The sequence below is a fragment of the Centrocercus urophasianus genome, unplaced genomic scaffold (assembly GCF_019232065.1).
Source record: "Centrocercus urophasianus isolate 14NV4802_14NV808 unplaced genomic scaffold, USGS_Curo_1.0 seq_37, whole genome shotgun sequence".
In the NCBI taxonomy this organism is placed as follows: domain Eukaryota; kingdom Metazoa; phylum Chordata; class Aves; order Galliformes; family Phasianidae; genus Centrocercus; species Centrocercus urophasianus.
The window spans coordinates 4,836,902-4,860,609 of NW_024884944.1; the positions used below are offsets into that span (position 1 = coordinate 4,836,902).

General features: G+C 49.9%; 1 long non-coding RNA gene across 1 annotated transcript; it reads left to right on the plus strand.

Annotated features, from left to right (window-relative positions):
- Positions 1-19,329: 19,329 nt before the first annotated feature.
- Positions 19,330-22,527, plus strand: LOC122167515. The gene is made up of 2 exons (XR_006171040.1): positions 19,330-19,767; positions 21,064-22,527. It is a non-coding gene; the product is annotated as an uncharacterized LOC122167515 (long non-coding RNA).
- Positions 22,528-23,708: the final 1,181 nt, after the last annotated feature.

Consider the following 23,708-nt stretch of genomic DNA (forward strand, 5'->3'; position numbering starts at 1 on the left):
GACAGCACAGCTCAGCAGCAATGGGCAGCAGAGCTCCAGGATGCTGCTGGAATCCCACCTGCAGGACCAGAGGAATTGGGGGTGCTGGGAGGAGAGGGGTGGAAATTCCAAAGTGAGGAGAGACTTTAAAACATTGAGACTCTGCCTTTGGAGTAACAACTAGTAAGGGGAGACAACAGAATAAAATGGAGGATCAAGAAAAGGAAGATTGGAACTTCAGTGTCTCCTTTCAGCATCTAAATGTGGGCTGTAAGAAGGAAGGGGACAGACTCCTTAGTGGAGTAATAGGACAAGGGGAAATGCCTTCAGACTACAAGAGAAGAGACTGGGACTGGAGATAAGGAAGGTGGCGGTGAGGCGCTGGCACAGGGTGCCCAGAGAGGCGGTGGTGCCCCGTCCCTGCAGACAGCCAAGGTCAGGCTGGACGGGGCTGTGAGCACTGCTGAGCTGTGGGTGTCCCTGTGTGCTGCAGGGAACGGCACCAGGCGGCCTTCCAGCTCCCTTCCATCCCAATCCATTCTCAGACTCTATAATGCATAGAAACTGGGCTAACAGGGAGGAAGGTCTCCGTCCACCATCCATCATATGCAGGAAGATTCATGCTCCTACCCCTTTCCTCCTCCTCCCATCCTGAATGCTGCAGCTCCATTGAGCCCTGATGGCCCAGCATGGAGCCACTGCTGATGGAAATCCACAGAGCAGCCAGCATTCAGGGGGATGAGAGAACTCTTCAGCCCAGGCCCTGCTGTGCTCTTTTCAGGAGAGGTCCTTTTAACCTGATGCTATTCCCAGCCCATCACCCTGATCTAAATGTTAACATGCTCTTCAGGATGCGCCTCCTGTGCACCGGGGGTGATGCTGACAGCAGTTGGGAGCTGCTGGGAGGGAACTGGGGCATGGAGCTGGATAGAGAAAGTGCTGCTCTGAAGCCCACATTGATGCCAGTCCACAGTGCTACTTGAAAATGTTCTAGCAAGCACTGACTGCAAAGAGCAGCACCCGTGCAAAACAAACACAGCCAAGGGAAAAAGCTGGTCTAGGAACACAGCCAGGAGAAAGTTTGGGGAACATCCCCATGGGCAAGGCTTAAGCTTTGCCAGACCTACAAATCCCTGCTCTTAGTTTCTCTGCCCTTCACAAACGCTGATACAGTTTACTCAGCTGTAGTGCTGGGGTCTCACTGCTCAGCTCCAGCTGAAACGATAACGATTCTGTGGCAGATTACCCAGGGTTCACATCCTTGGCAGCAATCACACAGCACTATCAGCTTGCCATATATTTTCTGTAGCAATAAAGGTGCAAAGAAAAGCCCCAGTATAATATAATCAAGACTGTAAACTGTGCTTATAGTAACAGAAGTAGGTTTGAAATTGGATATGAAAGGGCAGATCCCAGAGGCAGAAGCAGCAGGAGGACATCAGAGGCAGCACATCCATCCCGGAGCCTGGAACAAGCTCCTGAAACACCTCAGCACCAGAAGCAGCTGCTTGGAGGTGAGCACAGCGAGCTTCATCCCCCAGCAGAGCCCAGCCCTGGGAGCACCCTGTGTGCTGCTCACAGACCAAAGCCACCTCGTCCCCATCTCTCTTGTGCTGCTGCAGTGCACTGCTCCCAGCTCAGGGGCAGCTTGGCACCCGCTGTCAGCTCAGCAGTCAGCTGCTTCAGCTCTGCCTGGATGATAAGGCGCTTTCTGGGCAGGTAGAGAAATAACAAGGGATGTAACTATCTGGAGCTCTGCAGCTTCCTTTCAATGCAAGATTTCCCCGTCTCTTCTCTGCTGGCATCCGCAGCAGCATGGAAAGCTCTGAACAAGGTGCCCTATAATCCGTCAGAGGTGCCATTGCCCATTCATGCTCCATGGGAGCTCTGTCTTTCCACTAAATCCCTCAAGCCATCTCCAAATCACCTAATCTCCATCTCCACCACCTCCCTCTTTTCAGTGACCTTTCCCCTGACATACGGTATCTGCAGGCTTCCAGATAACACCCTCACATCCTTATCTGAAAGAATATTTTCACTCCTGTCCTGGCATTATGCTCAAGCAGCAGTGAAGACAGACATGCAAGGAAAGCACCAGGAGTGCTCAGGAGATGGAGAGGAAGGCAGCTTTTGGCTGCTCATCTGAAACCTCTCCAGCACCTTTGGTTTTGCCACCACATCAAAAGCCCATCTACCAGGCACAGAAGGCAGCTAACAGAGCCTCACCAACTGCTCACACCAGATGCAGAGATTTGGGGTGTTTGAAACAGGTTTTGCTCTTGTCATCCCAAGCGCAGCCCTTCACTTGCGCTACACTGCTTCTTCTTGCTTCGCTCTGCTCCCAGGTCCCACAGCGATTCTGTCACCTCTCCCTTCCAGTAACGAGCAGAAAGCTCCCAGCCCCCAGCTCTGCCCTCCTTCACACCCCTTGCATGGCAGATCCCCCTTCTTCTACCAGGCAGGGAACAGAGCAAGAAGAAATTCAGCGATGAGCACTGCAGTGAAGAAAGCATCAAGGTCTGCTGAGGAACAGCCCCATCCCTCACATACAGCTGCACACGCTGGTGGTCTGACAGCAGCTTGGACAGCAGAGGACTGATGCAGTGCATCTCAACTTGTGGACCCTGTGTGATTTCTGCTCAAATCAGAACAAAGAGGCTCCCCAGTGGCCCCAGCTCTGTGCCCAAAAGGCTCAGTCCTGCTCTCCCATCTCACCAGGCAATGGCCGTTCAGGTGCCCACACAGTCCACAGAGGCTGCAAGCCACTTATCTGCTACAGGTGAAAGTTCTGTCATTTCTAAATAATAGGAATTCACAGAATTCCCAGGTCTCTTATAACCTGCCTTTTACTCCAACAATAAAAAGCTTCCCCTAGAAGTTTCCCAATGTAAACAGACACCGTAAAAGAGACAGATGTTGATTCTGCTGCACTAATGAGGAACACCAGTATTACACAGGGTGGCTGGGGCACGGAGGTGAGGACTTACTACTCTGCTGAGAGGAGCCGGAGGGGTGCAGAGGCTCAGTGCTCAGCAGCGAGGTTACGCAGGGGTTGCACACAACCTCTGCTCGGTGCTTCAGCCTCGCCTCTCCACGGCTAATGAGTGTTACAAGAGGAAAGGGAGGCGGCAGAGGCTGGAGGGAAATGGAGCAGAAATGCAGGGCTGCCAGCTCAGATATCATCCGCCTCTCCCCAGACAGGCAGGCGCAGGGGGAACCGCTCCCCAGAGCCATGCAGGGGAGCTGCCATGGGAATGGCAGCACTGGAGCACGAGGGGTTGGAGCATGGGGAAAGTATGCAAAGCTGCACGCGCTGAACAAAGCTGCAGGCAGACTGGTTTTCCAAGCGGGGCCAGACCAGGCATCGATAAGGGACGAGTCCAGACGAAAGCAATGCACGCATACACCTCCAGCTGCAGAGGGAATGGCATTGAGCACAGAGCCACGCCTGTCACTGAGAACCAGCAAGCGATAGCTGCTCTGCTGAACCTGCCACTCCACCGATCCAAAGGAGGAGCAAACAGCTCCTGCCCTGTTCCAGCAGTCACTGCCCTCCCAGCGCCGCCCGCAGCAGCTCCTGCTCTCACACCACCGCACTCAGTGCTGTGCATCCCTACCCTGAGCAGTTCACAGCTCAGAAACCAATTCCTGCAGCTGAGGACTGCAAGGGGGGGGGGGGGGGGGGGGGGGGCCAGGATTCATCCTCCCCGCTCAGCTCTGTGCTTTGTCCCCACATCCCCCTCTGCTCTCCCTACAGCCACACTCCCAGCACTGCAGCAGCTCCGGGCACGGCTTCCCGACAAGCAATCACATCACAGAGGCTCTGGCATTTTCTCAGAACACCTCAAATTGCTTTTTTTACACCTCGCTGCTCAGTGCCAACCCCAATTCATGTTATTTGTGCATTTGCTTAGAGAACATTATCTGATCAGTCACCCTGTAAGAGGTTGGGGAAGAGTCTTCAGCTTCTCCTTGTCACCGAAGCAGGTCAGGCACGAAAGGATCAGCGCAAATACTTTGCAAAACAAACTGCCTCCCAGCACCACTGCTGTTTGCATGGGGTCCTGCAGGCAGGCTGGTGAGGCCCAAGAGGTCACACCCAGCACCTGCCTGCTCCGCAGCTACTCCGTGTGCCTTTAATCGAAACAAATAGAGGAGAAAACGAGGATTTGGCACATTTGCATACATTCCCTCTGCTGGCAGAAACTGGAAAAGGCAACACCCCAAACTCAAGAAGATGCTGGAGTTGCAAAACACTCTTCACAGGCAGCTTTACTCGGGTACATCTCAGACAGTGCTGTGTGTCACCATGCATCAGTGGCTCTGCCAGCCCCACCAGTGGGGCAGGTTCCCTTCTCTGCAAGGTAGGCAGGAGGGGCTGAGCCACACAGCCTTGCAAACTGCAGCCATGAAGGGCATGCAGATAGCAAACCCAGTGTCACAACATCAAAACAGCCCCCCTGACACCCAGTCCTTCCCAAAGCCCTGTGGAAACAGGAGCCCAGAGTGCTCGTTTGGGAAGAAAAAAAAAGGTGCAAAAAAATCACTACAATTAATAATTTTATATTAGCCCATCCCTCCAAGCTGTTCTTCCCTCACCATCTGCATGTCCTGAAATGTGAAGTTTTAGTCATAAATGCCAGGCCTCGTTTTGGAAATTTATAAGCTGGTTTGCTTCCATTACCTGAACAGCTTCCAGATCCTATAGGCAGGCATTGTATCCGCCTGAGCTCCACCATGAAACAACACGAGAAACTTTCCAATGAACCTCTTTTGCTTGACAGCTGCTATGCGTTCCATTGCTCCAAAGAATTTCCCCCTTCCTTTGACAGAAGCCAGGTATCCCCCAACTCAAAACCAGGAGCCCATCTGCTTAAGCCGTGGGGTCACAGACACTTCAGCAGTAACATACCAGGAGCTGTACTCAAGAAAGGCGACATATTTCAACTCCCATATTGCAGCCACAACCCCTGATGCACCATCAATTAAGAGCAGCAATAATTACAAATGGAAAACTGCAGACCTCAGAGCAGATAATGTGTTTCCATCAGATTAAGTAGTCATAGAAATCAAAAATAAAACCTATACTTCGGCTAATTAAGCCCACTCACCATCTGATTAAGATGTGTAGTGATACTATGGAAAAGTACCAAAGAGCTATTGTAAGTAAACCGACACAACTGGGTATTAATATTATATTCCTTGTCAGAAGGGATAATTGATCTGCCTAGAGGTTAACCAAGATAATTACTGCAGGTTGACAATACTGTCAATGTTAAACCTCTCGCTCCCCACGGCAGCACGAGGGATAAAAGAGGCTAAAAGCTGCCCCCAGACAGCGCCTGTTCCTGACTTGTAACATGATGTTATTGAAACAGCCTCCACACTTCCCTCTGTCTCTGACTGGAAGTACAACCACTGCGTGCTTGTTGAAGTCCTTCCCTATCCCCAAACCTCTTCCTCCTCTCCCCCAATATTCTGTGGAAGAGAAGTTGATGTGGGGTCTCTAAAAGCGAAATCCCTGCAATTCTTTCTTATCTAGGGCAATGGGGAGTGGAACAAACTCTACTTTCTCTCCTGGCTGCAACTCATTCCTACAAGGCCAGGTGCTGGAATTATTCCCTTTGCTTTGGAGGCCTGGGGCCAGATTTTCACACAGACCTACAAGCAGGTCAGCTCCAAATGACCAAGCCAAATCCAAATTCTTCATCTTGATGCTGCATGTGCAATACTATGCCCTGACTTATGCGTGGAGAGGTGAAACAGAGACAGAACACAGCACAGGTTCTTGTCTCCCACTCCCAAGATACAGGTCTTGCTGCCCTTCTTCTTCCTCTGTGGGGGGATTTAGTGGGGAGGAATCCCTTTGGCATTAGCGCTTTGGAAAACTGATGCTCTGCTTTATTCCACAAAGCTTCAAGGGATATTCCTGGTGAACCAAGCTAATGGCACAGGACTGTGATTAGAAAGCCTAACGAGACCAGACACGTTGCCAACAGTCCCACAGTGCTCTCGGTGTGAGCCTTCCCATCTAGGTCAGCCCTTTGTAAGCACACAGCTCCCATTCCGCTGTGGCCCAGAGCTGACCGCTGCTCTGCCATAACAGCACTATTTCAGGAGCAATGAGTTCTCGTAGGTGCAAAAACACATCACTCAAACTGCTACCAGAGAATGCATTTATACCAAGGGATAAATTACTGTATGCAAAGAGTACTTACCAATGGTCTGCTGTCAAAACAGAAGGATGTATGTGCTAGGGATATGCTGCGGGCCAAGGTCTAGTACTAGCTGGTGTTTTCATTCCTGACCTAAATGATGGAATAGAAAGAATTATTAGACTTGCAGATGACCCCACACCAGGCTGGCAGTACACTGGAGGATAAGCTGAGGATCAATAGCGATTCTGATAAACTGGAAGCGTGATCAAAAAGTCCAGGGAATCTAATTAACTCGTAAGATATTGCTGGCAAGCCAGGACTGCAGAAAGTTCAGGGTTGCTGCAGGTCACAAATTGAACACGAGCCAACAGCCACGTGGTGTTGCACACAGACTCCATCACGGGATGCAGTCACAGATGTGCACTTTGCAGGATGTGGAGGAGTTGCTCTGCCCAAGAGCAATTTTGCCAGCAAACCAGAGGCTGCAGGGTTGGCTCTGCACCCACCCTGGAGCCCCGCCTGAAGGAGGTCCCTCCCCTACTGGTTTCTTTGCTGCTCATGTTTCCATAAAATCTGTTTACAGGAGATTCACAGAAAATAAAGATAAAAGGGGCATTTAATTAAATATTCCAAGACTGTATTTGGCATTATTTACTCAAACACATCTCCAAGCTTTGGGTTTCGGTTTTGGTTGTTACTGTGGAAACCAGATTAATGTGAATATATATAAAGCAAGGACTAATCAATTAAATAATTTAAAGAGAGAAATGAAACTAGAGGAAAGAAAACATGACAAGTTCTTCCGTATTTAAGGATTCCTAGCTCCAGTGTTTGGAACCAAGAGGCAGAAGACATATCTAGGATGCTGGGCTTGCCTGGGAGCTAATTGCTCAGACACTTCTGTCCTCCAGGACACCTGAAAGCATCTCCTAATTGCTGCTTGCAGGACAAATACCAAGGAACCTGCATCCCAAAAAACCCAAGCAAAGCTAGCATGCAATGCTGCAAGCAAGCTCAGTGGCAGAGGCTGTTATGGGCCCATCATGAGAGGACCACAGGAAACCCATCGTGCAGCATTCCCCAGCTGCACGCATGCCCCAGTGCAGACTCCTGTGCATGTCCCTGTGCACACCCAGCTGCCTCTGCACAGCTTTTTCTTTATCTATATCTGCTAAGCAAGAGCACTAATCCTCACCTGCCTTCTTCATTTCTATTTGCAAAGGGCTTGGAAACCTTCTGGTGCAAAGAGGTATAGAAATGGTAAAAAGCATTATTCAATACCCTCCCCCCCACTTTCAAGGGGAATTGTGAACTAAACTGCTGCTTGGCATACCATATCTGAGAAAATTTAGATGGAATTTGAGGTCAGTATTTAGCATTCAGCACAGGTGGGATATTGCTGGTTGGAGGGATGAAGACAAAACAGCAAGCAGAAGGCGCCAATGATGAGAGAAGGACCACTGTGCCCAGCGCACAGCACTGGGGACACCTGGCCTGCTCAAAGCAGCATAATCCCTTTGTTCTGCAGGGGGAACACAGCAGGAGCAGGGTGATGGGACAGCTGCCACTGCAACTCTCACCCTTGCAACATGAGCCCAGGGTTCAGCAGTGCCCAGAGCTGCACTGTTCTGGGCTATTCCTGATGCCAGCACCAGCTCTGGAATTCCCATTTCCTTCAGGTTCTGCCATCTCCTGGGCAGGGATGAGGCAGCGGGTCTGGCTGGAAGGTCATTTGTTTCACCTCACGGAGGGAGCTCCATCAGCACTGCGCCCATAGAAGCTAAGGACATGTTTGACAGCATCCATAAGGTTTTCTGTCACACTATCTAAAGGATATTTCTTTGCTGTCTAGACAACACAATCATTATTTAACCAGAGCCAGAAGATGGATTCCCATGTTGCCTTCCCACTATGTTCACTGTCCCCGCTCATCACTGCCAGCCTCTCACTGTGCCAGGGTGCAGATCCCAGCCCCACTGTGAGCTCTGCAAGCAGAGCAGTCCCCCAAACCCACCTCCTTCACCTAGTTGTGCTATCAAGGCCAGGAGCTGCAGGGACAGAGAGCTGATGGCTGAGAGCAGTGGGTGCCCTGCCTCTGTGGTCAATACTGAGCTCAGGGGAGGATCCTGGATAGGAGCAGTGCTGCTGCAGATTGAGTCCCACCTGGAGAGGGCAGGAGCCCTGCTTTGGATGCTATGTGCAGGGAGAGCATATTATAGATGCAGAACTAGGGATGAAAGGGATAGTGAAGTGATACAGAGCCCTCAAACCTTCCAATCCAGCTTGCTCCCTGGAAGCATGACAGTCTGGACAGACTTCTCAGGGGAACGTGAAAGAGGGGAATGAAGGGCTTTTCATGCTCCTGTGTAGGAGAGTCATGCTTTACATAAGCTTGCAAATGTGTAAGTCCCCTTGAGCAAGAGAAGTCTAAGCGAGTTATTTATACTTTCACACTGCTGCTGCCCCAAGTGCAGCTCTGTTTTGAAGCACGAGCAAGCTGGCAGATCCTCCTTTACACTGCAAACTTGCAGCCCCATATTGCTTGGCTCCAACAATCTCTCACCAATCTCTTCCCTGCTCAGGGATCAACCATCTGATGGTCAGCCTGAGAAGTGCAGACCAGACAGTGAAGTATTTCCCCACTACAAGAAGAAATGAACTTGTTATAAGACAGTTTCCAATGGAGTGATGAACGCAGCAGCATCATGCACTGAAATTGAAGATGCACTTTAATGGCTTTGTTATTGATCCAAAGATGGCGATTTTGCCTTTGACATAGGAGCACACAATGGGAAAAGGAAAAAGGCAGCTTGCAGCCTGTTCCTGAAGGGTAGACTGTGCTTATCACCTACATGGAAATTGCTACAGCACAACAGACCTGACTCTGCCATGCCAAGCACCACGCAGAACCAAAACCTGCTCAAGATGTCAGACCACATAAGGGTCCCCAAAATTAAATCTCCCAAGCAGCAATCCAAACATTGCACACAAATGCCTCAGAAAGTATCCCAGCAGAATGATACCTGAGCAGCATGAAAGATTTGAAAAGCAGAGGCACCTTCCCCCAATAGGTGAAAGAAAACATGAATTCACAAAGCTGGAACGCAGCCCTGTACTCAGCATTGTCACTAAACTTTATGGCACTCCAACTCTAATGGAAAGGATTTAATAATCTCATGCCTTCCCCCAAATACAGACATAATCTTCAGTTTCAAGATAATTTTTCAGTTTCTCCAGCTTCCCTGAAGAGAACAGGTGCACCAAATGGACTACTAGCTTACCAGGAAATCTTGATGCATTTAAACAAGAAAGCAATTAAACACTTTCATAAGGGGAGGAGGGGGGAAGGAAACTGTTAAAGTGGTTTCAGGATGACCTTAAAATCTCCTGCAATTGTAGCAGAGAACATGAATATTTAGCAGGGCTGTCTGGCTTGAGCTCAGCACCACTATCCATCCTCAGCTTGTGGGGCCACTGACATCCTCATACAGCTGCAGAAGGACAGCCTCTGAGCAGAGCTTCATGCATAACCTTCCCCAAGCCAAGTCGTAGAATGGCTCAGGGTGGAATGGGCCTTAAAGACCACCCAGTTCCAACCCCCAGCCACAGGCAGGGCTGCCAACCCCAGCTCAGGCTGCCCAGTCACCCCCACCTTGTTCCACCTGACTGTTTAATAAGGGCTAATTTTCCCAGCTGTTTGGCAAACAAAAATACAAACCATTGCCCATTGAATTCCTCACCTGGGCCAACCAGCATCAGCTGCCAGCATCAGCACCACTGGAGGATCTGGTGCTCAGCCCACCATCGACATCCCAGAGCTCGGCTGCTGCCTGATAGCCACCCACCTCACGTCACCACAATAACACACGACTTGCACTTCCATGGTACTTTTAACAAGAGGACTTCAAAGCCCTCGTAGATACAGGAAGGCCCTGCAATGCCCTTAACAAGTACATTTTTAGTCTCAGTTTTATGGATGAGGAAATCGAGAGGCTAGTAAGGTAGAATAATTTGCCGACAGGACAGAGGAAAGGAAGGAGAGCAGCTATGAAGGAAAATGCAAGAGGTGTGACCACCCCTGCAACATAAGCCTCCCCCCAGGGCCAGGAGAAGTACAGAGCAGCCATCCCCATGCAGGCTTTGTACCAGCACAGAGCCCTGACCTGCAAATGGGAGAGAGAGCAGAATTTGTACAGAGCAGCTGGGGAACAACAAGCCAGAGCACAGGATGCCCACGAGTACCTCCATCCCCAGAGCACAGACAGCACAGTGCTGAGGCTGCAGTGGGGCAGAGCCGCCCCAGCCCCATCCCAGCAGCCTCATTGACGCGCCTTGTCATCTTTCCTCAAGACTAATTTTTTTAAATTGCAAAATCTTACAGAGCTATTAACCTCAAAAGAGTTTAACATATGGCAGCGTAAGTCTCCCTCTTACCCTAATTATAAGGCTTGCAGTAATGGGGCTGTCTTTTAAGTTACAGCTGCTATGCTTTTGGCTTTTCGCTAACATTACATCCTATTAAGGAGCTACACTTAATGCATGCAAATTGCCAGAACACAGAGTGCTTCGGACCAGAGAGGGGATGCATTTAAGCAACAGCAGTGATATCCCAGGGTCAGGCTCACCCTGCTGAGAACTCCGTATGATCCATCAATCAGACTCCAGTCATTAATTAACTAATTCATTAAATATCTTTATATATGAAGGCTCATCAAGGCAGAACATCGCGCTGACAGCAACGTCCTGTCAGCACTTAGCATTACAAGTGCCCCCTCCCTGCTGCACCCCGCACTCACTACAGCTCCCAGGCAGCCCCCACCCCAATATATCACCCCCCATCCACCCACTCTACACTCCTCGTGCACAACTGCTGCCCCAGGGTTAGCTGCAGCCCTTGCACCACCCTAAGCAGAGCATATCTTGTCAGCAGGAGCTGCAAAGTTTGCAAATAAGACCAAGTATTTTTAAATGATAATGAGGTGAAGCGTGGGGAAGGGGTCAGAGAAAACCCCACGGCAGCCCCAAAGCAGGTTTCACAGAGCAGCAGTAAAATGCACAGCCGTGCTGCTGCTTTCAGACACTGCCATGAACCCCGTGGGTGTTGCTTACAGTGACAGCAGCTCCCAGCTGGGCCAGATACTGCCCAGAAATGCTGGTATAGGGGATTTTGGGGAAAGCCCACATTAGTGGAACAGTAAACTGCATTATCCTGCAATATCCATCATCCATAAATAAACCTCAGCTCGGGGATGCAAACAGACCTGCACCCACCAGTGGCCAAACCCACCTGCAGCCCCAAATGCTGCATGCATACCATGGGACCAGTCTGGCTGTCACCCTATGCTCAGCACCCCAAAGCATCCCTGCAGTCTGCCCCCAGATCAACTGTATTTCTGCAGAACACGAGAGCACCAGGGACCTGGCTGCAGCCCAAGGACTAATTTACTTCCCTAAGCCTTGAGTTCAACTAGGCATATTAAAATGGCCCAGGAAATGCTGCCAGCCCTGCTCTGTCTAGACAGGGTGAAACAACAGGGGGGGGTTTGCCCTCCAGTTTCCCGCAGCATCCAGGCATCATCCCTCTGGTCCCATGAAATCTGGTGACTACAGCCTCCCCTTTCCTGTGCTTAATGCCTCCCATCCCACTCAAACAGGGGCCATGCTGTGGGAGCGTGCAGTAATGGTCACCTCTGAATCAATTCTTGCTCCCTGAAGAAAATCCTCCTGGCTTCAGTGCCACAAGCTGTAATACTGAAAATGGCTGTAAATATGAGAAATTGGCACATTGTAGTCCAACAAGACAATTTTTGAATTGCTCCATGCAGCTGTGCAGTTCTGGACGCTATGCTACTTGCATCCTAAACTGGAAGGTGGAACAAGTTTTGGGGTGAAAAAAAAAAAAAAAAAAACCAACAAAAAACAGTTGTTATTTTTCCTTTCTGCCTGACCAAAGCCTGCATGCTGTATTGTGAATATCCATAGCAGTAGGGTGCAGGAACCCCACCGTAGCAGAGCTAAGAGACAGGGTTTAGTGGGCATGGTGGTGATGGGTCAACAGTTGGGCTTATTGATCTTTTCCAACCTTAATGATTCTGCAATTCTATGAACCTCAAACCCTCTTTGCAGGAGAATGAAGGCAAATGCAGTGTTGGGAGAGAAGAAATGCCACCCCACAAGCAGAATTGCCACGCCACATCTTCAGGCCTGCCCAGCAGCTGGCTATGGTGTTTGTCACAACTGCAAGGTTGGAGGCTGTAATGCTATAATGTGATGGAAAGCACAGCGATGAGAGTGGAATAGCAAAGTCATTGGCTGCAGCAAGTGAGGAGATGTCCAAATGCAGCAACCATAGACAGAGAAACAAAGGAAAAATATCTGCTTACCCTTAGAAAGCTTCAGGTAGGCAAGGATCTCCAGCAAATCACCTTTGCTCCCACTGGCAACCCTTAAATGAGGTCTGAGAAGACCTCATTGCATGCACCTGATCTCCCCCAGCTTGGCCCTGCCTTCCCACCAGGTGTTCAATCACTGTTTCAAACCCTTTCTTAGCATATCTGCTAGAGGGGCAGAAGGTGGTTTAGATTTAGGACCTGGTTTTGTGCTTTAAGAAACCCCAAACTGTGTAACAACCCCATTTTCACATTAACATGAGCTTTCTCAAGGACAATAATAAGAGTTATGGAGCTCAAGGGAGAGGGGCAGCTGAGCCCCTTAGCAGGGACACTGGTTACCCCAGGCACAGCTCACTGCAGATGGAGGCAGGCTGTTAAACCCATTTAACACCCCAATTAGTCAAAGATGCTCTGCACTTATGCCAGGTGCTGTGAAGGCTTTCAGTTTCTGTGCTCTAAAGCAGAAGACAGAATTCTGCAATAAATAACTTGGGGAAGATGAGCAAGTGACAGAAACAATCAGTATCTGGCCTGCAGGAGGAGGGAGCAGCCCCTCATCTAACCAGACATAATGAACTACTTCACACACCATTCCTCCTGGTGAACAAAGACCGAGGAGGGTTTGTGGCTGATATCTGAAAGTCAGACCCCTTTCACAAGCAACACATTTACTGTAATGCAATTCTTCCGGGAAGCCAATGAGACTGGCTCATTAAATTTTAGTATTATCTCCATAGCCTTCTGCATTGTTTGATTAAGGTTGAATAGCTTGCTCGGTGGCGTTTGCTGCCTGTTGTCAAGCCATGCCCCCAACTATTTCATAGAGTCATTGGGTCATAGCATGGCTCAGGTTGGAGGGGAGCTCAAAGCCCACCCAGTGCCACCCCTGGTCATGAGCAGGGCTGCTCCCAACCAGCTCAGGCTGCCCAGGACCCCATCCCACCTGGCCCTGAGTGCCTGCAGGGAAGCGTTCTGCTCCTCATCTTGCCCAAATGCCAGCATCATTTCAGGCCTTTATTCCCTCTGAAGCTGTGTGCTCTTCCCTGTGCTGGAGGGTGGCTGTGCAGCCTGTCCAGAAGAACCTGTGACTCAGCCCTATAACATCAGCAAGGACTTAGGGTATTTTTCCAGAACAGTCCAGTGTTTGTCTTCATCGGTTCCAAAGGGAGAGACCCTCAAGTAACTGCATTCCCACAAAATTCTCCATCTCTCATCTTGCCAAACTCTGTCTCAATTGAAAAACTTCAAAGTGGATGAACCCATGATAATGGACCCAGTATAAGAGGACCCATGCCTTTGTATGAGGAGAATCCTTTGAAGCCAATAAAAATTTAGGTGGTGAGGCACTGGCACAGGTTGCCCAGAGAGGTGACGGAGACAGCCAAGGTCAGGCTGGACTGGGCTGTGAGCACTGCTGGAGCTCTGGGTGTCCCTGTGCGCTGCAGGGAGCGGCACCAGGCGGCCTTTGAAGTCCCCTCCAACTCAAACCATTCTGTGATAATTTTGGGAAATCTTAGCCTACAAATTGCAAGAGGTCTGACAGCCACGTCTGCAAAGCTGTTTCTGTTACTGATGCCCACTGAAGACCCATTCCTGCCCGTACATCAGGCTGTGGGACTGCAGAGTCCTTCCTTTCCAGGTACACTCGTGAGCCTTTGCACTAAATAACTGCAGGCACCGCCATGCATGCAGAACAGAGAGCCCAATCATATGAAAATGCTTCATGTGAATTTAAACGTTAAGTCTAAACGAGCAGAATTTTACTGAGATGTTTGTATGCATATTGAAATGCAGGATGGCCTGAAGCTGTTTGTGTTAAGAGTTTAATGAAAATGCTTGGTTTATTGTGGCACATTGTATGTGTGAATTATAGGTGTGCACAGTGCCAAACAAATGGAGCGTGCTGCTGCATCCACTTCCTGGGGACTCTTGCACACACAGCCTGGGAGCAGCATCAGGTCGGGATCCAAGCAAACGCAGCCCAAACTGCTGAGTCAGTGCATGTGATCTTCAGGATCACAACTTTCTTGTGGTGGAATCATAGAATGAATCATAGAATGGCCTGGGTTGCAAAGGAGCACAGTGCTCATCCAGTTCCAACCCCCTGCTGTGTGCAGGTCACCAACCAGCAGCCCAGGCTGCCCAGAGCCACATCCAGCCTGGCCTTGAATGCCTGCAGGGATGGGGCATCCACAGCCTCCTTGGGCAACCTGTACCAGTGCCTCACCACCCTCTGGGGGAAAACCTTCCTCCTAATATCCAACCTAAACCTCCCCTGTCTCAGTTTAAAACCATCCCCCCTTGTCCTCTCACTACTCGCCGTCACAAACAGTTGTTCCCCCTCCTGTCTGTGTGCACCCTTCAAGTACTGGAAGGCCACAGTGAGGTCTCCCCAGAGCCTTCTTGGTGGAAACTTGGTTTGTAGGGTTTGAAATGTTTGAGGGCTTAAATAAATGGGAGTTTGTAATTGAAAGGGTGAGTGCCAGCACCAACATCAGCAGGGGAGGGGTGGCACAGCTCAGCTGATCCTGCCCTCCCCCCCGGACACTTGCAGCACATGAAACACCTTCCTTCCCCTTCCCCTGCTTTTTTAACAGAAACACGCAGCCATTTTCATTACTACAGCTCTTGTTGCATAAAGCAGGGGGATTTTCTTCAGGGAGTGAAGAATTGATTCTGAGGTTTCCATTAACTCACGTTAGCACAGCACGGCCGCTTTCAAGGGCCTGATGTTGACAGCTAGCATACTGCAGAAGAAACAGGGTGTTGTCAGTGCCCAAATTCGGTGGAGTTAAGCCAGACCAGCTCCATTCAGGGAGTGCAGGAGGTCAGTGGGATCCAAATGGCATCGCACAGGGTTTGCTGGGAGGGTTCTCATTGAAACATCAGCGTCAGGGTGGATCTGAAAGCACAGTCATTCCTGGTACCACGCAGTGCTCGTGGCAGGGCAACGTTTTGCTTTGTGTTCCCATGGCTCAGGGAGCAGGAGCTCACATGGAGCTGTATGACTGATACTGCGATTATGTGGTTGCACCTTGGCACCACGGTAATTGTGCTAGACAGAGCTGTTTAAATACCACCAGACAGAGTATTACTCACATGAAAATGGGGCCCTAAATGTCATTATTTGTGTCATTATTAATAGCCCCTAATTGTGTTCTCTAATCATCGTGAAATTATGTTAGTATTAATATTCACATCAAAACTGCCTAGGGAACGAGAAGAACTACTTAAAAAAATAATCCCACCATATGTCAATCCCCATTAACGTGAAACACTTGCCTTTTGCATCTATGAGATAGAGAGCAGTGCGGGGGATTTCTCTGCACCTCCAGCTCCTGGAAAATGCTCTGCACCACGAGGTCCCAAGGATCTGCAAACTCCTGCAGAGACATGCACTGTATAAAACTCTGCTGCTGCTTCAAAAGGATTTTTATTCTGCTGGACAGAGGCTCCTATCAGTCCATCAGAGGGAGCAAAGGGTGGGATGAGGTGTTGTGGGTGCCCCATCCCTGCAGGCATGCAAGGCCAGGTGGGATGGGGCCCTGGGCAGCCTGAGATGATGGGGTGCAGCCCTGCCCATGGCCAGGGGTGGCACTGGGTGGGATTTGAGGTCCCCTCCAACCTGAGCCGTTCTATGATTTTATGATCACTGCTCAGTCACGATATGCACAGGAGCGTGGGAGAGTGAACTCATCATGGAGCAAGGCAGTGGGAAGCTGAATTTTCTGTTAACCATGCAGAGATCTGAAAGATGCAGGAATGTTGCAATAGTTTGTAACACTGCTGAGTTACTTTATTTTTCCTTTATGAAGTTCAATCTTCACTCCTTTCAGTGTCTAAAGAGGAGCTATAAGAAAGAAGGGGACAGAATTTCTAACGGGGTCTGTTGCGATAGGAGATGCAGAAATGGCTTCAGACCACAAGAGGGGAGATTGAGGTGGAGCTGAGGAAGAAGGTTTGGCAGTGAGGGCGGTGAGGCGCTGGCACAGGTTGCCCAGAGAGGCGGTGGTGCCCCGTCCCTGCAGACAGCCAAGGTCAGGCTGGACGGGGCTGTGAGCACTGCTGAGCTGTGGGTGTCCCTGTGCGCTGCAGGGAGCGGCACCAGGCGGCCTTCAGCTCCCTTCCACCCAAACCATTCTGTGATTTACGCTGTATTTTTACCAGCGTGAAAATCCACCTGTTAGAATGATAACAGCACAAGCCCACTGACGAGGTATTTGGAAAAAGCTTCCCAAAGGCATCAGTTTTAGGGGATGCCACTGAAGAACTGAAATCTGGGGATGTTAAGGACATTTGGCACCCTGTGCAATCATTGCAATTACTGCAGCTCTTCCTCTGAGGCAGCATTTTTAGAAGCCCCATTCTAGCAGGTGATGTGCCCCACACATGGCAGATAGCAGCAGAGCTCCAGAGCCTCAGCCTGGGAGATGGGAGGTGCTGGATGGATGGAGTAATGGCCAGGTGGCAGAGAATTATTTTTCTGGACAAAAAATAAATATAAAATATATTTATAAATATATATATTTATATATATATATATATTATATTATAAATATTATATATTTATATATATATATATTTATAAATATTTATAAATATATATATATATACATACATACATACATATATATATATATAAAAATCACTTTCTCCACAACTTTCTGCTTTTCCAACTAGTTCTACTTACAAGTACCCAAATGCCTTACTTAATAAAACAGAGAGGTTTCTAAGTGCCAAACTATTACGGCTCGAGTTAAATATAACTCAGAGCATTAAAAATAACTTCAGAGTGCAGACACAGGGAGCCGACAGGAGGTGGGTTTGGAGAGCAGCTCCGACGCTCACGTTCTCTCTGGGATTTGGGACCCAGCGTTGCTCTGTGCCGTGCGGTACCCGGGGTGCGGGGAAAGAAGTCGAGCAGGTATCTGACACTTTGATGTGAACGATTTCCCTATAAAATATTAATGACGTATATATAATCTAATTGCTTCCTTAGGGCAATAACCTCTGACAAAATGGCCCTGATTAGAAGATAATTGAGTGTGTTGAATTGCGTCCTAAGAGAGCTTAATGTTGACAAGGTCCATTATCTTGTGATAATGACCCCCTTTTGTCAGGTGTTAGTGCCATTTAGGAGACGCTCCGGTCGGAATAAATCCTTCCCTTTACCTCTTTTGTCTAATTACGCGGATTATTTTACAAATCAAAGCAAACTTTTGCCTCCTGGGCAGGCCTTGGGCTGGAGGGGAGCGACAGAGCGGGTGGGCAGAGCTCCTGAGAGCTCCGCGTTTAGTGTTGCTGCTGGAGATGCGCATCCCAAAGGTCGGGATATAAAGCAGGGAGAGACCCCAGCTGTGTTCTTCCCCTCGGCAGCTTCTTCCTAGAGGGTTCGGAACTTGCTGCCTGGAAATACGCTCTCCTTGCAGCGGGGTTTAGCCAAACGCACGCGCTGACGGCAGGGAGGCGTCGGGCGAGGACGCTCGCTTCTCGCCTCGTGTGCGAGATGAAGACGTCTGCGGTCATTTGCATGGAAAGGATGCCGTTCAATCTCAGGAGCTTGCCTTCCCTCCCTGCTCAGGCATGTATTGTAACTATTGTTGTACAACGGGGTGCTTCTGCCTTTGTCGTAATGAGTGTGAGAGGGTATCTAAATGCAAATTCCCCCCCTGTCACTTCCTAACTCGGTAATTCTGGATGCAAGGGCTGTTTCCCAGCGCTTGGCTCTGAACGTAGCTGGGGAGGATCTTGTGCACAGAAAGACGCCCAGAAATCTGCCCTCAAAGCCCAGAGCTCCTTTCAGTCTGGGTAAAGTCTCCCCATCCCAGCTCACTGCACGCAGCTCACCAGCTGAGCCGGATTTTCTCTTCCAACTTGAGTGAATTTTAGATTGTGCGTTCTGCAAAGGTTTGGCGGATGGGGGGAATGGACAGGAAACCCAAGAGCTGACCCTGGGTGAGGTGCATGAGCACAAAGCAGAGGAGCTGCTGTTTTCCCCTGAAAACAAATGCCTCCCGTGCTCTCTCTCAGACATGCACGTATATGGACCTTCAAGAAAGCATTAATGTAAAACACCATTGATTTCAATTTATATTAATACACTGTGCAGTGAACTGAGATGGCTGATTCACAGTCCTCATCAGATTTCACTGTGCTGGGTAAATCAGATCCCTTGGTTCACTGTAGTTTAATTATAAGCAAATTGTAAGTGAATTAAGATAAATCGAATTAGAACCACTCTAATACTGAATAAAAACACCCACAAAGGAGTTTGCTAGGGTTTAGCTAATCCGCTTTGAGAGCTAATGGGGATTCATTGGCCTGGGTGTCCCTGCATGGAGAAGTGCTGATGCCAGGGCTGGGTCCTCTCGGCACCTAAAGGGGCTGAGAAAGAAGGGGACAGACTTTTTAGCTGGGTCTGTGTGATAGGAGATGCAGAAATGACTTCAGATGACAAGAGGGGAGATCGAGACTGGAGCTGAGGAAGAAGGTTTGGCAGTGAGGGCGGTGAGGCGCTGGCACAGGTTGCCCAGAGAGGCGGTGGTGCCCCGTCCCTGCAGACAGCCAAGGTCAGGCTGGACGGGGCTGTGAGCACTGCTGAGCTGTGGGTGTCCCTGTGCGCTGCAGGGAGCGGCACCAGGCGGCCTTCAGCTCCCTTCCACCCAAACCATTCTGTGATTCCATGGCCATGGCCTCAATGGAGTACAGAGTTCATCACTGACCAAATAAACCACAAGCGGCCAGATGAACTGTTATTGGGCAGATCGTTGGCCAAATAAACTGCTGTTGAATGGGTAAACCATCAGTCAGATATCTCCACTTGTCCCCATCCTCACCAGGGAAGGGCTGTTCTGCTTTAACAGTGGCAGCCACTGGGGAGATGGAGAACAGACCCTGAGTGTTGCAAATTAGGTTGAAAGTCTGGAGAAGAGGAGCTGGAACCGACTGATGAGGCGCAAATTGGAAGCTGGGGTGGATCTTTCTTCTTTTTTTTTTTTTTTTCCTTTTTTTTTCCTCCCAGGGAAGTGTCATTTGTACAAATTGCCAGTTCGTGCCAGCTTGGGAGAGACCTCACAAGGGAAACCTGGAGCCTTCCCTGCTTTTCATGTGAGCGGATGCCCCTTTTATTTCTGAGCAAGGAGTAAGTGGAGAAGAAAGGAGTCCCTGTCAGCCTCACGGAGACAAATTGCTTCCTGCAGCAGAGGTGGCTCGGCGCTAACAACCACCCACTGCCAGAGGTGAGCCGAGGTGCCCCCACCAGCCCCTCCTCCTGCATGCCCACCCCTCCAACCGCGGGCTTTTCAATGCAGCCCGGCTCAGTAACCAACCGTCCCTTTCATTTTTATCTGGCCAGAATGATTTACTGGGCCGACGTGTGAAAGTGCACGGGACTCTGCTGCTCTGGTGGCAGAAAATACCTTCCTGCCTAAACGAAATGACCCTCCCAACGTGCAGGGTTAAAGACAGATGTGGTGCTCTTGTTCCCTGCCTCTTCTACATCAGATGGGCTCTTATCTCCCCACGTGCTCTCCTCTTTGGGAGGAGGTGGGCAGAACAGCCGCCAGAGGACTGCGAGCCCTAAAGTTATTAAAACAGTGCAGGCAACAAAGCAGTGTGGATTCCCTGCAGCTCTGACATTTCCAGAGGGTGAAAGGTAAAAATGCAGGGAGGCTATGTAGAAAACATCGGGCAGTGCTTTTTTGGTTTCTGCCTGAGCTCTGAAAGCAGCTAATTAAATGGGAGGGAGTGATCCACAAAGCAAGTTCCAGGCCAGCCAATAAAAGCAGTGGCCAATGGAGAATGGCTGTCGGGGCTGTGTGTGGATGAAGGCTTCTCCCACTGGGGAATGGCTTGGGGAATGGTTGGGAGTGTGTCTTGCACACAACCAAATGGCTCCATTCACAGCTCCTTGTCATTCACCCTAACTCAGACCCCAAGGCTGGGAGCCAAATGGCACAGAAAGGTTCAACTAATCACAGATAAGCACCAGGAAATGGCACACTCCTGGATGACCATCCCATATTACTCGTTCATCCACAGAGCTCTACAGTTCCTGCCCCATCCCAGTGATGCTCTGGGCTCCCTGCCCTCGTCCTGCAGCAGCCCGTAGGGATGCAGCAGCTGCAGCTGGCACAGTGCTGTGTCCCCAGCCAGCAAGGGACATGGTGGCATTAGGCACTGCAATGCTTTGGATCTGTGCTCCCAGCAGACAGAAATGATCCCCTGATCTGATTGATCTCGTGTCGGCCATGTGTCTGCCCACGCCCCATCGCTAATGGCCTCATTAGTTAGGGAAAAGGGGTTGCTGAAGTCAATTTATAATATGTAATAGTGAAAAACAGCCGAATCGATATCTCTGCAGAGTTAGGGGGAGATCAGGGGAGGGACAGGGCCCAGGGGCGAGTTCTGATAACTGATGAGCTTAAAAACTCTGCTCACAGCATCTGTACTTGTGTTAAATACATAATCGGGAGCGCTCCATCCTGATTAGCCAGCAAGGCAGTCAGCACTTACCGCTGCCTCTCCTCTCCCAGGGCTGTGAGCAAGTGGAGCTCCTTGTCCTTCCATGGGACCAGGCTGGCATGTCACTGTCACCGCATGCCACTGCCACTGCGTGCCACCACTCCTCTGCTCCCTGCAGCTCCATCGGTGCGGATGAGACGGCAGCTCAGTGGCTCTACCTGCGCCCATGCTGGGGAGAGAAAAACCTGATTTAAGTGGCTCACAAATGTGTGGGTTAAAGGCGCGCTGCTGCAAAGGCAACATGTTGAGAGCTGGAGCCAGATGGATGTGGATGAGCAGCGCAGTGAAAATTATCAACCGCAGGAACAGCGGGGGATTCCCTGCTCCGGGGAGACGTGAAATCAGGGACAGATTTGCTCTCTTGCAGCATGCCCTGGGTCACACAGGAGTTAATCCAGAGCAGTTGCGATTACGGATTGTGCACTGAGGGATCCTAAACGCTCCCTCTGATCCATGATCCAAAACCACAGCCCCCAGCCACACAGCCCTCTGTGAAGCCTCTTGCCAAAGACCTCCATTTAGCGGTAATTCCCTTTATAGCTTATTTTTGCCATGCGGCTGCACACCCCATTGTTTACCCGAGCACACAAGTCCCTGGCTCTTCTCCGTTCCATTCTCTCTCAGCTGGCTGCCATCGAGCTGATTTCCCCCTCCTCCTGTGCTCTGCCACAGAGCCTAAATCGACACATCTGTTTTCAAAGAGAGGAGCAGTCCCATCATCCTCACTTTCAGCGCTGCACATCCAACTCCTGCAGCCTCCATAGGGCTGCCGTCACCGTGTTGGTATAGGGCCTACAGAAAACGGGAGTGGGAAAACAACAGTAGAACATCACATGTTTGGTTTGGGTTTTTTTTCTTTTTTTCTCTTTTTTTTTTTTTTTTTTTTTGAGCATCAGGTTTCCTTCATTGCAGCAGCAATAAGATGTTTCCAGCTTCTTTCTGTCTTCTGATTGCGCTGAGAGCATCCTGCAGAGCAGAGCGTTCGCTCGCAGCCACAACCAGCGCTGAAGGGCTCAGAGCCAGCAGTGAGCTGGCTGCTCAAGTGCAGAGCAGACTTGGCTAAGGAGGGAATGGACTGATATGCCCCCAAATGTCAGCCCTGGCTCCTCACCAGCAAATCATCCTTCAGCTTGCGTGTGTTTTGCACTTAGGGCAAACCAACGTTTAGATGGAAAGTGGGTCAGCATGAATGCTTTGCAAAGGGGAGATGAAGACCTGGAGGGGTTTCATCCATCCCACATCCAGAAGAGCTCCTGGCCAGGTCCGTCCTGCTTGAGGACATCATTCCCTGCCCATTAGCTATGTTAATGAATCTGCATCCCCAGCACCCTGCTGGTTCATGCCCCTTGTTGCCATCTCCCCTTTCTCTTGCCGTTCTTTTTCCCCATTAGAAATTTTGCATTTCTAGCCTGCTTGTCATATTTCCTACCGGATTGGGTGTTTAATTAAAATCATAATTAAAATTGATCTCCTCATTAGCATGCACCTGCTCTACTGCTCGCGTCCTGGCATTTAATTATACGCTGAAGATGTCAAGTCTGACAGGCGAGAACGAGACCCGGCCAGCAACCCCTGACAGGACTTCTTGGTGACAACATCTGGGCAGCGGGGACCCATCTGCTGGCACAGCCGGGCAGCAGGACATGGTGCTGGAATGCTGGCAGGGCTGCCATTGGTTTTGCTGGGGTTACCTTTCTATTTTAATAGCAGGATAGTCACCCACACTTCCTACTGGAAGCTTCCTAAGCCAAGAGCTGGGTGGTGAGGATGGAGATTAAGTGGACACTGAGCCCCCCGTGCCCATGCTGGTCAGGATACGGTGCCTAGAGAGTTGTGCCATCCCTTATGCCATCAACACATGACCCTCAAGATTTCCACCGTGGACATGCACAGCTTTCTCTCCTCTTCTTGCTCACCAAACTCTATCAAAAGCCAAAAAGGGGATCCCTGCACCCCTCCAAAAAGGTCCAGTAGCATGTGGTGCTTCCACTGTCCTGGTGGAAATAGGGCCGCCCCTTTGGGTAGTTATCAAAGAGATTATCAGAATGGTTTCTGTGCACAGCAGAAGCTTAAATCGCATCTGCTCTTTTTCTGTACATGCCAGGCAATAAAGCTGCCAAAAGGCATTTTTGGGGCCATTATAAACGAGGAGTTTTATTCCCCTGCACTTTCAGAGTCTCTAACTGATGGATGAAGTTTCAGTGGGACTCATGAAACGATGACAGCTGACGCCAAGCAGACCCACCAGCTCCAGCATCCCTGGGAGGGCTCAGTGGGAGCTGAAGGTATTTGGGGCTCCTTCTCCCTTTCCTTTTCCCCTTCCCAAGCACCAAGACCCACAGCCCGCAGCTGTTGAGACTCCAGCCCCAGTGTTCTGCAGTATGTAATTGACGGCACTCATCAAAATAGCTTCTAATAAAGAGTGAGGGTGGGAAGACTTTTAAATCTCCCCTCAGTCACTCTCACTGTAAGTGATGCTCATCGTTTATCCCCAGCCAGGACCAGCTGATAATGCTGAGCAACGTGCTCGCATGTATCAGGGAGAGATGATGTGGAAACAATACCTTAAGGTGCTGTTGCCCTTCCGTTTTTATGGCTTCTTATGAGGCTGGGGCCATCAAATGCCAGACACAGAGACCTTCGTGCAGCAAGAAGC